The 19,755-nt window shown below is 29.9% G+C and overlaps 1 long non-coding RNA gene across 1 annotated transcript; it reads left to right on the forward strand.

Annotated features, from left to right (window-relative positions):
- Positions 1–9,397: 9,397 nt before the first annotated feature.
- On the forward strand, positions 9,398–19,662 carry LOC109607210 (uncharacterized). The gene is made up of 9 exons (XR_007548495.1): positions 9,398–9,666; positions 9,722–9,857; positions 10,023–10,144; positions 10,330–10,563; positions 15,699–15,934; positions 16,161–16,254; positions 17,373–17,456; positions 17,652–17,838; positions 18,230–19,662. It is a non-coding gene; the product is annotated as an uncharacterized LOC109607210 (long non-coding RNA).
- Positions 19,663–19,755: the final 93 nt, after the last annotated feature.

Below are 19,755 nucleotides of genomic sequence, written 5' to 3' on the forward strand. Positions count from 1 at the left end.
TCATTCTCATCGCTGCCATTCCATCAGTGGCAGCTTTACCATCACCATCATCATCACTATCATCATCATTAATCAGGGTAAGTACAAATAATTAATAACTTTTGTATAAATGTATGTTATATGAATATTTCTCTAAGCAGTGAACAGAAACATGGATTTGCAACAAATCAACGCTGTAACCGATCAGAACAGAAAACCCATATCCAAGCTGACCAGTCTACAGGAAGGAGAAGGTCATTTGATACTCGGGATGAGGATAGTGAATGGCACATTCGGTAAAAGTGTCATGGTGGAGTTGGAAAAAACTGTAGTGTTTCTGCCGAATCGAGCGACCCATGTACTGGAGGCCAACATCGAGAAGTTTGAACCGGAAAAATACTTGCTTGTATTCACAGGTCAGCAACTCATTGGTGGTTACTCCAAGCCACTTGCCACATTTCAAATTGTTACGAAATAATAATAAACATTATACATTATATAAATACACAATAATAAAATCATAATTATAAATTAATTGCATTTTCATTCACTCTTGCGTCTTCCTACGTTTTTTGGCCTGAGGTGGCCCACGACTCATACACTCGTGACGTCACTTCTACGCTTTTGGTCTGAAGTGGTCCACGAACAGGTAAAATAAACAAATGCGCGCATACGCGTCTTCCTTCGCTTTTGGACTCAAGTGGCCCACGAAAGGTGCGCATGTCATACACTCATGACGTCACTTCTACGCTTTTGGTCTGTGGTGGTGGCCCATGACTCATACACTCGTGACGTCACTTCTACGCTTTTGGTCTGAAGTGCCCCACGAAAGGTGCGCATATCATACACTCGTGACGTCACACCTACGCTTTTGGTCTGAAGTGCCCCACGAAAGGTGCGCATATCATACACTCGTGACGTCACACCTACGCTTTTGGTCTGAAGTGCCCCACGAAAGGTGCGCATATCATACACTCGTGACGTCACACCTACGCTTTTGGTCTGAAGTGCCCCACGAAAGGTGCGCATATCATACACTCGTGACGTCACACCTACGCTTTTGGTCTGAGGTGGCCCACGACAAGGGTGGCGCTTGCCCACATACCGACAAAGGCTATAAACCATCACAAACAGATGAGTGGCGCGTGCCCACATGCCGACAAAGGCTACAAACCGCCCCAAACAGAGGGGTGGCGCGTGCTCACTTGCCGACAAAGGCCAGCAACCACCCAAACAGATGGGCGGCACGTGCCGACAGGGTCGTGACGTCACTCCTACGCTGTTCGTCTCAAGTGCCCCACTGGCGCCAGAGGGGAGGGGGGAGGCGTGACGTCACACCTACGCTGTCTGTCTCAAGTGCCCCATATTCTACTTTCAATATCTTGTATTTCAAGTTTATGAAGTATACAAAATTTACATAAATATCATAAAGTTATGTTTGATCGCTCTAAAGTCAGACACCAAACAAAATTTGATCCTATGTTTAGAGTTGTTTTCTTCCTGACAGAGGTATTGAATGGTAATCTATATTTTTGAAGTTATTAAGTAGCAATCGAACTTATAAAATGCCAGAAAGTTATATTCCAGTTGAACTGCGCTGAAAGAGACGTCAGTTTGAGTCTAGTGAAAGTAATGAGACTGTGGATTGTCTTACATGTGTCGATTTGTAACTGCAAGTGCAAAATCAGTTGGTTTTGATCATGGCGCAGGGGGCAGAGGCAATGTAGAGACGTTGTGTGTAGATGATCATTGTTTAGACGATGATTCATGTGTTTAATTGGGAATATAAACAAAGGCATTTGAATTATTATCAATGTTCATGTTTGGATATTTTGAAATAGATTTAAACAGTACCTGTGTTGAATGGAATCGGTTGTCTTATTTTGGGAAGTTAATTGTAAAATATTTAATAATTATTTTATGAGTGTCTTGTAACAGATATTTATTTCATATGCCGCATAAAGAAAATGCCAGAAAACTTTGTACCCAATGACGATGATTTAATCACTTTTTCTGAAGAAGAAGAATCAACGTAAATAATAGTTTAAATCTTAATTTTATTTATTTTTTTTATATTTTTATTATTATTTTATCATTGGACTGAAAACTGTGTGGACACTGATTAAGTTGAGGGCCGTCGCTGGTAAAGTGGCGAAGAGATTTTATCGCTGGTTAAGTGATAATTTCTAGTGAGAGCCGTCGCTGGTTAAGTGGCGAGAGATTTTATCGCTGGTTAAGTGATAATTTCTGTTGAGAGTCATCGCTGGTTAAGTGATGACGAGTCTGTATTGCTGGTTAAGTGATGCAGATCTTGAGGTTTTCATGTCCATAGATAAACTCTAGTCTTATATTCGAAAATATCGTAGATGTAACACGCATTGGGGCAAACTTTTATGCATTTGATTTGAAAGGTTGATAAAACTAATGATTGTCTGATATTAGTCAGAAAAAGCCGAATGAACTATTACTGTTTGAACTTAATTTGCAGGAAAATCACACGAGGACGTGTGACTTGTCAGAATGGCCGTGTCGGAGGGTTCATGTGAAACGCAAGTAGTACTATGGGTTGCATACTTATAGTACTTGGGTGGAATCAGCGGAAGTGCTAAGCAGGGGATGGTACTCGAACCGAGGGTGACGGTAGAGGAGACCTGCGAGGGCGGACAGTTAAGCTCCGTCAGGGAAGCTGTGTAGAAGTCTTGGCTTGGCTTGGCATAACCGTCGGGATCACCGCGTTTCATACGACTCCTAATTGTTTGACTATTAGTTGTAATCCTGTGCCTGTTAGTTCAATTACATTGTAAGGACTATTTGCGTGTTATTTAATATTCGAAATGGCCGATAATCCTGACCGCGCTGCGACATATATATATATATATATATATATATATATATATATATAATATAATATTATATTATATAATATTATATTATATATAATATAATAATTATATATATATTATATATAATTATATATATATTATATTATATAATTATATATATATTATATATAATATAATAATTAATAATATTATATTATATATATATATATATATATATATATATATATATATATATATATATATATATATATAAATTATATATAAATATAATATAATATAAATTTTATATTATAATAATATAGAATGGAATATAGACTTCGACAGTCATCCAAATTAAAACTGTAATATCATAAGTATAAATAATATAACTGCTGTAAAAGTAACTTTCAGTATTTTGCAATAACTAAGCAGGAAGTATGGAATGAATTATTACAAATGAATCTGTACTTCAAATTCAATTAATGAAAATAAACAAACATATTAATTTTACGGTTTATAAAATAACAAACACAAACAATTAAATTACGTAAGTTGGTTATATAAAAAGTTTCTTACCAGAAATAAATTTTCTTAAAGTAAAAACATCATCTGACTGTCTTCTATAACCTAAAATCTACCAAGTTATAGCGTCCATGACACACTATTCTGAAATCTAGTAAATTATTTTCTCTTACTAAAGACACTAGATATTCCCCTGCTCATCTCGACAATTTTGGGGATTTTCTATTACCAATTTATAAAATCAAATATTAAAATCCCTAACTCATCCCGAGACAAAAAGGTCGTGCCTTTTCGGCGATTCCGAACGTCTATCTGTTGCCCCTCCGTCGCTATTCACTTGGCCCCCCTGGAAAATGTTATAAACAAGAAACATTACTGAGGACAATTTCGGGATGCATGTTGCCATGTTGAACACGGTGTTGCCATATCTTATAGATTAGAGATATCTTTTTTTCCATCTGTCACTTTATAAAGGTTGGAAAACTGTCTTCTTAAAATTTATATTAAACTAGATGTACTCGCGACTTCGTTCGATAGCGTGTTGAATACGATCGTTTTCTAGACGGTGACTCCAAAGATTCTTGAGCTCTTAACAATGAAAGACGCCTTCTATCTAATTGTTATCGTTCATTCCTCTCAGAACTACTCTCATTCGACCTAGACATGGACATTAGGGTGTCCGTTATTTCCCAAATTGATTTTAAACTCTGCAGCGCCCTCTATATTTTTAGTAAATGGCCTAAAAAAATTATCCAATCCATATAAGCTCTTAATTTTGATAATAAACCGTGCCACAAAGAAGATTTATTTCCCATTTAAATAACATAGGGTTTTTGTACTTTTTGGAATTAATTTTTTCTCTGCGAAGCCAGTTCATACATTGCTGCGGCATCGAATTATTTTTGTAGGAAATTGAATGCTCTACAAAAAGTTTCTCATAACATTTTTCGAAAAAAGCACTTGCTTCAAAGTTATTCAAGGTCAAAGTTGAACTTAAAATAATTTTTCATTTTTTTTTCATTTTAAACAACAAATTACCACGGAATGACTACCGAGAACTCTTGGAGTTAAGTAAAATATTTCTAGGCTCAATAAACTCTGAAAATATAAAATTTTATTGACCTGGAGCATTCCATCATGCTCGATGGATGTCCAAAGCGATTTATTGCTTAAAAATTTATATTTTCCGAAACTGTTTTAAATTAACGAAGGAAGACGAAAAGAGTTTACTAGAAATTTGTTTATTTATTGTGTTTGTATATGTTCCATTTTGGTATACGGCACCATTAGCAGCAACCGCTCCAAATCAAGACCTTAAATTTATTAGAGTAGTTTATAATTATCGATCAATTGATAAAAAATTATCCGAAGCAGTTTTAGCGAAATTTAGAAACCATTTGTGGTACTTGAGCCCTGAGGCAGCAGCTTTATCATTTTTCGACGAAAATAATTCTTCTGACGTCAGGCGAAAAATGGTAGCGGCTTTGACATCAAACGAAGACGATCAGTTTGACCTTCCTAAACGTTTTATTTTCAATTCAGAAGAGTTTGATTGGTTTGTTGACAAAAACGTTGATTATTTCATTAATTCTACTTCCCTCAAATTTTTTGAAAGATTTGATATCAACACAGACTTTCTTCTATTAGATAATGCACATGGTCAGATCACCCAGATTATTTAAAAGGTTTGGAAATTGTTAAGCATCTAAAAGTGGTCAATGATTCTGCAGAACGAGCTGTTAAACTAACTGAAGAATATATTAATACTTTAGCTAAGCATGAAGATCAAAAACAATATGTTATTCAAATTGTAAGTGAATATAAAAAAAAATTTCCAAATGCCACCAAAGAATGTTTAACAAAATAAATTGTGTTCATTGATGTGTTGAAAAATTTATTTAATTAGTCCCATTTTACCAATAACTTCTAATATTTGAAGTTTAACTTGCATAGTAATTTACATTTTCAGGTTATCGGGATATTTATCACTAATTTTTGTTATGAAACAGTTGAAATAAGATATTTCAGCAATAAATTATAAATTTTGATATAAATAATAGTAATTTGTTGTTTAAAATGAAAAAAAAAAAAATGAAAAATTATTTTGAGTTCAACTTTGACCTTGAATAACTTTGAAGCAAGTGATTTTTCCGAAAAATGTTAAGAGAAACTTTTTGTAGAGCGTTCAATTTCCTACAAAAATAATTTGATGCCGCAGCAATGTATGAACTGGCTTCGCAAAGAAAAAATTAATTCCAAAAAGTACAAAAACCCCATGTTATTTAAATGGGAAATAAATCGTCTTTGTGGCACGGTTTATTATCAAAATTAAGAGCTTATATGGATTGGATAATTTTTTTTTTAGGCCATTTACTAAAAATATAGAGGGCGCCGCAGAGTTTAAAATCAATTTGGGAAACAACGGACACCCTAATGGACATCCGTAATCAACAATTTGTATAACGACTTTCCCTATCTTGTCCAGATTCATTTTCACGTCGCAATCTTTGGCTTTTGGCCTTTCTCATGTTTTCTCATTCTCATATTAGAAAAAAACAACTATCTACGTTACTAACTAAATAAAATAACCTATAAATAATTTAAGAATTTCAATGTAAATCTGAATATTGAATACAAATATACTTAATTTGTGGGAGAAGTGGTGGGAGGCGCCGACATGACGGCCCAGCGGTGGTATGCGCGTGATCTGCGCGTGAGCTGCGCGTGGTAGTGGACAGTACTTGGACATTGCAACATTACTTTATTTTTCTAAAATAAAAGAATTTTTCTAAGATAAAAGTTACTCCTTATTACATTAGCTACCTGCCAATAAAAGCCCCGTCAAAATCGGTCCAGCCATTTCAGAGATTAGCCGGAAAAAACATTCTATATATAAATGAGACATGATGACAATACATCAAATAAATACTTAAGGATACATCACTTCGACACTTATCTAAACTAATACTGTAATATAATTATTATAACTAATTAGTTACCCGAAAGTGTCAAGTTTTCTGTTGAAATATGTGATATATGACTGAGATAAAATTTTGAAGAAATCTAACAATACTGAATCTATTTTTTTTATTTGTTGTCACTGAAATCGAAAACACAATAGAGCTAATAAGAAAGCTATTGGAAAAAATAGAATGGTAATAAATCATAGTATTAAGAAATTTGCGCATTATTACGTTAATACTAAACATTAAAACCTTGAAATTTGCAAAAATCACCTTCATATAGTCTCACCACATTTGGTGCTTGGAATTAAAACCAAACGTACAGGAATCAAGATCGGCCAAATCTTTACCAACATGAGAATCTAGAAGAAAGTACTAATGCAAACTTATTGTTGTTAGATTCTTTTGGGCTATTTTAAACCCATTTTATTTAACTGAGTGACACAAAAGGAAAGAAAGACATAGGATTTTTACTTATATAAAAAGAATTATCAACAAAGTTTGCACTATTTAAATGTACACTATTTAAATAAACAACAAATGACGTGATTTTGTCAATACCGGAGATTTGTGTTGTTAAAATATTATTTACTTAATCAATATTTTTCAGTTACTACAGCTACTATTTCAAACTAATCATTTTGTTCATAAATTTGACTTAATCTTATATTTACTTAACAAAAACAACAACAACCAATTAAAACAACAACAAACTGGTAAATGATACTAAATTAAAAGAAAAACATGTACAGTCAATAGGTACACAAATTTTGTTGTTTAATCTTAAACTTCTAAACAAATAAACTTTAATTTTCATTCAATGTTTAATTTCAATATCATTAACCTTTGTTTTCGTTGAACAAATTTTCTTCAACTAATGTGATGTATCACTCTCAATACTCACATGTTGCACCAAACCGATATTAGATAATTTCTACTAACTGTTTTACTTTACTCAAATTTATAATACGGGAATAATTAAAACTCAGGTTAAAACAATATAACTATAATAGCAACTGAATGATTTAAAATTAACTTAAACACTTGGCAAAAAGGTTGAACTTAACGAATGTTATAACAATTGATTTGGCAAAGAGTAAGTAGGTGGTGACTTAAGACCCTTAAGAAACAGAATGTCTCCAACCAACCTACTTCAGCTAAACAAATGTTATCAGTTACAATACTGACATTTTTTTGCATAAGGAAAAACCATTGTATATTTTCAATAATTATTAATATTGAGAAAACGTGAATAAAAAGATCAGACTTATAATTCTCTAAGATTTCACATAAAACATGAAGAAATCTAACCATTTACATTTAAACTACGAACCAACTGTGCGGCAACACGCTGGCACTTGATGAGGGTTCGAAAAGAAATCCGTTATGTTAAAAATGAAGTAACGCATAGATTAATTAGACTATTTTACGATTAATATAAATAAATTCGTTTGGCATTTTCACCAACTTTATTTATTTTTTGCCTAGTCAACCAGAATATTAACTTAACTAAAACACTACAAACCATAAGGTGATTTTAATGACAATAAGGTAATGTTGTGTTTGCGGTTGATAAGTATGGGTATATCCCCAACGTACGTCACCGACAACCGGCGTGAGCTTCATACGCTGTGTTGCCATTCACATATCATTTCATTATTTTCTTATTAGTCTTTGCGCTTTTGTGTCTTGTGCCTCGTTTTGTATATTTGTATTTTTACATAGTTTTATTTGTTAATGGTATTTTTATATGTCTATTCTATTAAAATGTACTTATTATTATTTGATTATTTTCAGCATTGTTATTTCGTTCTTAAATTTTAAACAAGTTATTTTTTGAGGTAATTGGAGTCTCAAATGAAGTACCAAATTTTATATAAAATTTCTAACTAGTTTTTCTTTAATCACAGTATTTTTTAATAATACCTAAATAATTAAATACTTATTGTATATTTAATTATTTAAGTTAGTATACTTTTCTTTCAAATTGGAGATTATATGTAATGTTTAGCTTTACATTTATGTTTCATATAAAACTTTTGTTAATTGTTTAGACTCGCAGCTCCTAATTTTGGCTGTAAAAAATAGTAAGAAAAACATTCTTCCTTATTTTTTTCAAAATATTGTACTCGCGCCGAAGAGTATGTTTTCAACAAGTAAAAAGTTAAGATTTTCCTATAGAAAATTCAATTTTAAGTTGAAAAATATTGACTAATAAAATTTTTCATTGAAATTTTTATGAACAATTTTTTTTATATTGTGTGCCTATTTTTCTCAATAAGTTCAACAAAAATAGAATATATTCAAAAAAAAAAAAAATAAGTAAAAACCTAATATAACCTAACCTGACCTATATTTTTTTCAGAAAGTTCATCAAAAAAAAATTGTTAATATTAAATTTAATAAAAATTACAAAATTTTCAAAAATTCAACAAAAATTGACAAATTACATTATTGACAATTTTTTTATATTCTATTTTTGATGAACTTTCTGAAAAAAATAGGTCACGTTAGGTTACATTAGGTTTCCATTTCTTTTTTTTTTTTTTTTTGAAAATATCCACCAGCAAAATTTCGTTCATCTTGAAAATAATATGGTTCATACTCAAAATGTTGAGAACACATGGATGCGATGCAAAAGGAAACTTCGTCACCAATTTGGAACTACAGAAGATTTATTTCTCTCATATATGCATGAATTTATTTGGAGAAATAAATTCCGAAACGAGGACCATTTCAATGCCATACATAAGTGCATTAGACAACAATATCCTCTCTTACAATAAATTTTAATTCCGTTTTTATTGTTTCGTTTCATTTCTTTCGTATTATTTGCCACAACAAAGGCATGATATAATGTCAAATAAAAATAAATTATAATTTCTCCAAATACGACTTATAAAACAAATTGGCAACACCGCCCGCAAATTAGAAGTATTGCGGTCAGACAGCGACGTACGTTCTGCATAGGTTCATACTTATCAACCGCAAACACAACATTATCTGACAATAATATTATTGTAATATTTGTAGCGACATGAAAGTGAACTGGGTTGCATTACCAGTTTCAGGTTGGCACAACTGCTGTTTAACAGTGAAGGTTAAGATCAAAGAAGCCGTTGTAAGTCACGCTTCGAAAAGTTCCAGTTGTAAAATTATGTTCGGTGAATAAGCTGAGAATACCATCGAATGAATGAATGAATCAGAAACGTAAATATAAAAAGTCAGTCTCACATTTACTGTAAACTGATTTTGCTTTGTATGATATCGATTGTGTGTTTTAAAAAGTATAATTGCAACTGTTAAATTTTGTGTGGTATATATATTTTTATTAATATGTAGATAGCAAATGCTGAACATATCGTCTAATGTGTAACTAAGTATTATCTAAAATTATCTTATTAAATTGAATAAACATTAATTTTTTCTTTACAGCATTTAACCAAGAAATTTAAAAGCTTCCCACCATGTTGAAAGTTCCTTAGGGCAAATGAAAATTTAAACTGGCATGTAATGACATGAAATGTATGAGGAAAGGGTATGAAATGAATCAGAAATGTAAATATAAAAGGTGTGTTTCATATTTACTATAAACCAATTTTGCATAGTATCATACCGATTGTTTTAAAAGTGCAGTTACTAGAGTTCAGTTTTGTATTGTAAAAATATAAATTATATAAATTATATCAAATTATTTTAATAAATTGGGTAATTAATTTCAATTTTTTGTTTTCAGCATTCAACCAAGATATAACTTTCCACCAAGTTTTAAGTTCCTTAGGACAAATGAAAAATTAAATTGCCATGTTATTTTATGAGGAAAGGAAATAAAATGAATCAGAAACGTAAATATAAAAGGTCAGTCTCATATTTACTATAAACTAATTTTGCATATTAAACCGATTGTGTTTTTATAAGTACAATTACAACTGTTCAGCTTAGTATTATAAAAATATAAATTTTCATTAATATGTGGATAAGCAAATGTTGAGCATATAGTCTAATAAATTTTAATTTATTTCTTATCATACTAAAAGTTACAGGCAGATGTCTAAAGATGTGCCAAAATATCTTCAATGGAGTATTGCAACTCTATAATAACATGCCAAATAAGACAATCTCTGTGATTGAAGATGCAGGAAAAAGAAAACCGACTGAAGAGTTTTATGGAATTGATGAGTTTAATGAATTGTATAACGAAATAATTGCTGAACAACCATCAAAAAGAAGGAAAACAATTGCGGATTAAGGAGGCATTTTTACAAATGTATTTCCGGGTGAGTATTTTTTACATCCATTAATCATTTTTGCACAAAAGGTTTACGGTGGAAGTTTTAAGTGGAAGTTTAATGCTTCGATATACCTCAAAATGTTTACAGGTAACAATATACCACAGTTCACTTTATATCACATTCACCTACATTTTAAAATGGTTTTTAAATCATTGAAGTCTATACCATTGCTAGATGAAAGACATCTGAAACAAAATTGCCCACTGAGGTGCTTAATTACCTCGGTGAAGCAAGGAAAACTTTGGAAATTCCCTTTATAGATGAATTACCAAGTACGCCGAAGAAACCATTTGTCAGTTTAGGAGTAATCAACGAGAAGTTGAAAGATAAATTTAACTGTTTAACTGTTTAAAATAAAATATATATTTATAATATTATGATTTAGTATGTTTTTAAATTTTGTTTTTACTGAAATTATAACATTTTATTTTTTACATATCCGATTATATTATGAACTCCAGAATTTACCAGCTTCCTCCAATGCGAGCCATAATGAATTTTTCATTAATAACAATAAAAATTTCAGTAATGGTACTATGTATATCTCATCCCATTCATTTTGAATTTTATAATATACGTTTTTAGATATTAATGGATCCATTACTTTAAATAATGCCATTAAATGTGCTTAAATACTTCCTATTAAAAATGTTTCCCACACAGCAGCTTTATTAATTGTGGACTTTGTTTTTGGATTTTGTGTTGTACTTGAAATTTAGTTGCTACATTTAGGAAATATCTGATACCTACAATTCGATGACTCTTCAATGAATTGATTTCGATTCTAAAATAATACTAGTCTTCGCTGTCAGATATGGTTTCCGAAAAAGATGCATTTTGTCAATTTGAATAAAAATATACCGTTCATATTCTACATTTACTTCTGAAAGCTATCTTCTTTTGCTTTTGCATAGTTGTTGCACCACATGGACTAAGAGATTCTTTGTTTGCACGTTATTTGAAAAGATTATCTAATATCTCACATAAAGTATATCTCAAACATTGGGTAGTTCTAAACATGTTTTAAAAGGTTATCCACAATATATGATCCTATTTTATCCAGTTATATATTAACTTGTATATATAACTTTTGATTTTGATTTGAATACAGATCCATCCAGAGGCATCCAATGGAAAACCAAGGACACAAAAATAGAAAATAATATCAAAAATTTGACAGATACAAGTAAAAATTTATTAATTTATTTATGACATGGGTTAATAAATTACACATACGAAACAATAATAAAGCAATAAAAAAACAAAATTTGAATAAAAAACTTACCCTTAAAAGTTTACTACAAATTACACCAAAACTTCAACCACCAAAACTGAACTACAATTTCTAGCGTTTCCAAATGTATACTTATTCGCACGCATCGCCCTGACCACTTCAGTCAAGTACTACATGCACTGGTTTGTATCACTCATCTCTCTGAGAGTGCGAAAGTAATTTTCGTGGCACTAAGAGTATGTAGTAAATGCAAATTTAGAGGTAGAGTCACTATGCTACGGTTGGTTCATTCCGTGTCAAATTTATTTCTATATGCGTAGAAATCTTAATATTGACACGACGGAGCAATTTTCTTTAAAACCCCTCACAAAATAACAATTGCTCAGTTTTATGTTTAAGAAATTTCAATTAAACTGAAGGTTTTTAAGAAGACTAGAAATGATACCCTAATACAATTCAAACTTCAAGTTAAATTGTTTTGGTTTGTGTGCATTTATTTTTCTATTTATAAGATACGACAATTGACTCGCATCATTATTTTCTGACATATTATGCATTTTGAATCGGATATTAATGTAATTTTACTTAATTATGATATAAAATGTTGGCAATTAAGAATTATATTCATATCGTACGAAAGTACTACATTTTTTTTGCTGTATCGCATTCGTCATTAGAAGTTCAAAAATAAGAATATATTTCACAAAAACAGTATTCAAAGCAATACTTGTCTATTAATATGAATAAATTATATAATTATCAATAAACAATAAAAATATAAAGATCACACGTTTAAACATTAAAATATGTACATTCAAAATTATAAAATGCAACTGGTATTGAAATAAAAAGTAGGAGGGGTAACAAGTCATACTGAATTCGAAGTGTAACTGCATATCTGTCTCTGATCGTACATATGAATTAAATAAAGAAATTCTCCTTTTTATCGAACATTTTGAAATGTATACAAAGGGCATCATATGACTTGTGAATAAATTTTTATAGACAATAATATACATTTTGTTTTCGATTCGTACAATGTGACCAGTACCAGAAACCGAAAAACATCCCATGTTTTTACCACCATGTTTAACTGTTGTTTTTTAGTAGTTAAAATTGTTTTTCGTTCCAATCTAGTCTGCTTAGATATTGCCTACTATCCAAACAAGTTATACTTTGTTTCATAGTACAATGGTAAGATCTCAATATTTTAATATAGCGATTTAGGCGTGGTATTTCTTTGGAAGACTGTCGCGCTTTCAGGGACGAAATAAGTAGTTACTGAAGAACGAGACATGCCTAAATCATTGTCACGAATCAGCATAGTTTTAGTTACAAAATGTACGTTAAATTTATATAACAAATATTTGATAAGCAAATGTAATATTTTTTCCATATATTTATATTCCATATTGAGTTGAAACATTTTGCTTGCTTTGTATAAAACATTTACTAACCTACTTAGCTTTTTAAATGTTTTTCAGACATTTTGTCCTTTATAGGTAATACATTGGAACTGGATTATCCTTTTTAAAAGAACTTTTGAGCATCTTTTGTTATTATAAACTTTCGTTTTTATAATTTGTAATTGCACGTTGAACGCAGAGCCATAGAGTCTACACAATTTATATATACGAATTTTGGGTATTTACCGATTTACCTGTTGTATTCTTAATCACAACGTAGTATAGAGATTGTAATGTGCGTCGCCGTCGCTACCGCACAGTATAGATTAAAAGATTAAAAATTAATTAATTAATGAAATCTGTTTTGCGTTTTGTTATTAAAAATTGTTTAGTTACATTTTGAAATGTTACCTCTTGTTGAAGTGAAGCTTCTGTTCAAGGAGACAAATGTAATGAAACGAGATTTGTTTGTCATATGTTCCTTCCTGTATATTACGTTGTATACCGTACAGGATACATAGCTTGTGTCAATTGTTATCGGAACCAGTGTGGCCATTCAGCAAACCGTACCCCTCTGAACTTGATATTTTTGTGAGACACGTTCGGCACCTTTGGACTCGGCACGGTTCGGTTTCTGAATCGGAACGGAACTGCTTGGACCCACATGTTTATAATAAATACATTAGCAGCGAAGTAAACAAGAGTTTTGTCTGTTTCTTATAGCGTTACACAAACTTGAATATATGGAACTCGATGCGAATCTTCAACATTGTTGTTGATATATAATTTGACGAATTGTTTGAATTGTTCTTAATAAAAACTATGTTTTAAGAAAGTAAAAACCATAAAACATTTGTTAATTTATACATAAATTATCTATTATACGTTACTAAAGATTAATTTACTTCAGTGATAAAATGGTATATAAAGATTAAAATTATATTTTTATATCTTGAGTACATTATAATAATTATTGTTTATTACTAACAATATTAATTAAAAGTAAAGTAAAACACAATACTATTACCGCTTATTCAGTGAACGACTAATGATCTACACAAATGTATCATAGTCCAGAATTTTCTTTAACACGAGCTTCATCACAAATCGGATCAATTACAATAATATAATATACATATGTATATGTGTATATAATAATATTTAATAAAATTTTTAGTTTTCAGCAGCTAATTGTAAAACATATCTAAAACTTTAAGATAATTAAGGTACCTTAATATTAGTATTAAAACTACGTCTTACATGATATTTAATTTAATAATAAAACTATCTTAGACCTAAATAACACAACAAATGTAAAATTAAATATTTATTATAAGTTTGTACACAAATGTAGTATTCGGAATATTTATATTACAAATACATCAAACAAAGTACAAATACTATTAAATTATTGGGCAAATATGATAGTTAAGACTGCCAGAAGATACATTTGGATGTTCGATCAGTTTCGAGATACACGTATATGAACAAAATTTAATTGTTTCTTGTTTTTCAAAATATTCTCCATGAAGACTAACACAATTTTTTATGTGAACCAATTTTCAGCACTTTGCCATCTTACCCCAACATAGTACTTTCAAAACAAGTGTTTAAAAGCTTGCTAAATTAAGGGCTATACGGAGAATATTCCATCAGTAAAATAAAATATTATAAATATTATAATTTTATCTTTATGTATTCCATTTCCACTATAATAAAAGTAAATTATTTCAAGTTATAAAATGATTCTTTATTAAAAAAGTCAAATAATTATATTTAATTATATTGTATGGTTCAAATTAATTTAAAGTTTTCGTTTAATATTTAAATTAAATACAACATTTATTTTTAATCAACATATTTTTTTTTAATATTAATATTTGAAATCAGTTCAATTAAACTAACTTAATAATTCAGTAAATAATTTGAAGTTCTTCAAATATAAAAGAATTTTTTTTTTTTGGTTTTCATTAATCTGAACTAAGATTTATCAATAATTTTATAATTGAATATTATTTTCCACACTTTAGATATAAAATAAATGTTTGTCCTTTTTTATAGTCCTAAAACCGAATAATATGATATCTGCAATAATGTTCCTACTATATAATTATTTTTAATAGTTATATTAAATATAAATTTGTATTAAATAATTTAGAATTTAATGAACAATTTGTACGGTGAACAATATTAATATTAACAAAACGGGTAGTTAATTAACACATTTGTGTTTGAAATCAAAATAATAGTATTTCTCTCAGAATTATTTTATTGTATAAGATTATTTTAATAATTATATAATATATTTTTACAATTAATTTAACCATAAATAAATATTGATTGTTCATTACATTATTATCATTGTTTATTTTATAATTGTAGTTATATTATTAATTTCACACCGACTCCAAAATTTTTTTCTAATAATAGAAGGTCGTCAATTAATGCCAACCGCAAATCTTATTTAAAACGCTTTGCAGGTAAATATAAAATTGGAAAAAACTAATACTAAAAACAGCATGCGTATCCACGGCAGTCGCGTTTCGATTCGGAAACCAAACGTGATGAACGAAAACGAGCACTCCAAAAACGTCTTAGACCCGAAAAACCCGGTTTGCTGAATGGCCACACTGATCGGAACAACCACGAGGATAGTCTGGGAAGTTTTTTAGATATTTCTTCGACATCCATAGGGATATTAATTGTCCTGGAGACGGTGAGTGTCTCTTTTTGTGTATTTTTTGTATGCTTTTTAATTTAAACTGACGAAAATAAGGACCACGTGTCGGTGCATAAAACTTTAGTGTTTAAGAATTGTGTTTTTTTCGAACCCACACCAGATGCCCTAAGTTAAGAATACGGAGGGATTCAACGTAATATAAATTATTTAAAGTTCATATTAGTTTATCAATTTAAATATATAAAGTTAGTAATAATTTTAGGTGACGATGGCAAAGATATATCTGTTAAACTGGAGGTTTTTAAAAAGGAATTCTAGAAGCGATGCCATAATGCTGTTTTGGTGAATTATTGAAGGTTAGTGCCCAAATTTTTATTTGATTATGATAAGAAAATACATCATATTTAATACCTCTACAATACATTTCAAACATTTCATTTTAAACAAAGACAAAATTAAAAAATAATTTTTTGTTTAATTAATTATACTTTATTTAAAAACTAGGAATAATTACATTTAAATATTTAGGAAACATAATACACAAATGCTTATATATAGGAATTAAATTATACTAGTTTCTTTATCTCATTTTAAGTCCGATAAGTTGCAATTAATTACATCTAGCCCACCGATGAATGTTCAATCTGTACAAAGCTTAATTTTATTTTCAAATAATCCCATATAAATGTATATTTTAATATATATGAAGAGATTTAATTGTTATGTTAATAACAATTTTTAATAGTATGATATAATATTACTGAAAATAATAAATATTTAACTAATTATGGCATATCAGTATGTGTAATGACTTTTTTACTTCGAAAGGACCTGGACAGTAAGTAGATTTAAATTTATTCTAGTTAAAATTCATTTTACATAAAATTACTAATGTTTTTAATTCTAGAACCGGTCCTTGCTGTAATTTTTTAATAATTCAAAAAATGATAATTGAAATGAGGTTCTCAATGCATTAAGTTTGTGTAAACATTCAATTTATTGGATTTCTCTTTAAAATCAAACGTTAACTAATTTGATCAATATTCTTTAATTTTAATAATGTGAAACACAGGTTTTAATTATATTATGGTAATTTGAGAAATGAATTATAAGAAATATTTTATTAATCAAAGATATCATAAAAATAATATTAATAAAGACCTGCTGAAAATTCATTTAATTTTCCATTTATCTAGATTTCGAATGCTATAAAAGTTTTTGAGCATTATTTGTATTTTGTTTTCGCTATGGGGGATTTGGACCATAAAACTTAAATCTCTTTAAGTTTAATTGGTATTGTCTAAAATATTTTGAGTTGATAAAAATACGTACAAAAGTTTCAAAGATTAGTTGATAGTAAATAATTTTGTGACTTGGAAAATTACATATTCATTGGCCAGCTAGGTCACCGGACCTCGCACCTTGCGATTTTTTTCTGTGGCGTTACCTGAAGTCAAAATTATACATTTTCCAGGAGAACAGGCCTAATAATCTGGATGAATTAAGAGACGGTGTAATTAATTTAATGGAAAATATTACTCCTGACACTCTGGCAAACGTACGTGAAAATTTTTATAACAGGTTGGGGTATTGTACCACTGCGTATGGAGACGTTTTTGAACACCTCATTTAATTGTTTTTAGTATATTTTATTTAATTTTTGGGATACATTTTTATTTTGAAAAAAGTAGTTTATTTTTAGAATACTTATTTTTGTTTTTGATATACCCTCAAAAAATATTTCATTTTACAGATTGAAAATTATACGAAGTTACGGAATTTAAATGGAGCATCCGAAGAACTCGAACTACATCCCTACGCATACGGCGCATTGTCTCTGAGAGCAGGGATTCTTACTACCGGGCAAAACTTTACTCTCTTTGTCGTGCATCCATCTCTTACAACATCCAGACACGAAGAGCATTTTTCGCACTGTATATGTAAGTACCATAAAACGATAACACTAATATAATTTATTGGAAACAATTTAATTAAGATCGAAATGTTAGAAGAATAGTTAAAATGCCCAATGTTTATAAGTTGTTTCAAATTAATTAACTCATTCACTAATGTTTTTAACAACCATTGATAAATTATCTGTAATAACTTTTTTAAAATATTGTCAACATATTATTATTCACTTTCGTTAATATTCTAGCAAACTTTATAAAACATTTTTCTTTATTTTTAGTAAATAAGTGTTTTACTTTATAATTTATTTTATTATATACATATTTTACTATTTAAAGAATTTAAAATGATTATTAAATATGTTGAGTCTTATTTGGTGTTTAATATTTTGTATATATTCAACATTATTTTTTATTTTAGTCATGGACGATGGAACAAAGGTGGTTCCCAGAATGTTTCAGTTTCCTCATGATATATGAATGATCAAAGAGAACTTGATATGAAAGAAGTGAAACCAAAAGTTAGTAAAATAGTTACTTTTAGTTCGTTTGGTTTAAAATACATTTAAGGTATACATAGTCTGTCTCAAAAATTAGGACTTAGGATGTCAGATACGCAAAACGGGTAAACAAATCGTAATTTTTATTTAGTATTATTCGAAATGAACTTCTTCTTCACTGTAATTTGAATCTCTTCTGATGTTATAAAACAGAGAGGCCCTTTTTGGACAAAAACTTCATCACAATTCTAGACTTGTGAGCCGACGCGTTGCTATGTATGTACATTTTACACTTTACACTTTACATTTACAATAGTTTGCAATAGTCTCAGCCCCAGGATGGATCCTGGGGCTCAGTACCGCTCCACAAGCCAGTGGTAGTGGGGAGCTAACGGATGCACTTGTAAGTTCAATCCATCTCCAGGAAGATCTCGGATCTTCCTCAGATTGGACTTGTTCTTCCGAACCCAGTTGGCAGGGGACTGGCATCTTTGTTAGTCCCCACGTCCACTGGTTCAGCATACCCCGTATATGCAAATATACGTTCCTTTCCCCCCATGTATGATTTGTGTAAACACTAATGCCATGATCTTCGGATCGGTGCCCGGGTAGGGTTTTTTAAACTTTCCCCTCTTTGACCCTAAAAAAAATTGTCTCGCTATGTATTATTAGACAAATATTTTATGTTGTTTGTTGTTATTCCAATTTTAAATATTTCAGTTAAAGAAAGATGACAATTTCATTATGCATGTTTTTATTATATTTATATTTTAGGTATTATGACAAGCTGTGTCGAAATAAAAGGGTTCAGTATCGATTTTCTACAGCCATTGTCACAAGATTTTGGATGAAGTCACATTCACATAAGATTGGTGTAGAGGTGGTATATTTGTACTGCGGTGGTAACGGTAATGTACCAAAGGTAGTGGTAACAAATCATATTGTTGATGTTGAATATAATTACTGTTTGTGTCTGCATCCTATTTTAAAATAGCCACACACTGAATAAAAACATAATTTTAGGTCATAATGTAATAAAGTACAATAGTGGCATTGGACATTGGAAGACCTTAATAGCGTAAAAGTTAAAAGCTAGCTAGATTCTGCACTACCAATACCACACCGATCTGTACGAAGTTGCTTGTGAACATTCCAGTGAAGAATCACGAGTCTAACTTTTTGCACTACACATACGAATACACTTCTGCTGCATCAACATATATTTGAATGAGCTTTTAGTATCTGTGTACTCGATATTGAAAATTAGGCACTTCAGTTTAAAAATTAAAATAATAAGTAATCATGTACGTTACTTAAAATAGGAAATATTTTAAGCAACAAGTATAAATTACGATTTATGTTATTTAAATTATATTAAAATCTAGATTTTATTAATATTATTATAGGTATTTATTGTTGTCAAAAATAAGGTTTATAACCTGTTTCT

This window comes from Aethina tumida, chromosome 6, assembly GCF_024364675.1.
Source record: "Aethina tumida isolate Nest 87 chromosome 6, icAetTumi1.1, whole genome shotgun sequence".
Lineage (NCBI taxonomy): Eukaryota > Metazoa > Arthropoda > Insecta > Coleoptera > Nitidulidae > Aethina > Aethina tumida.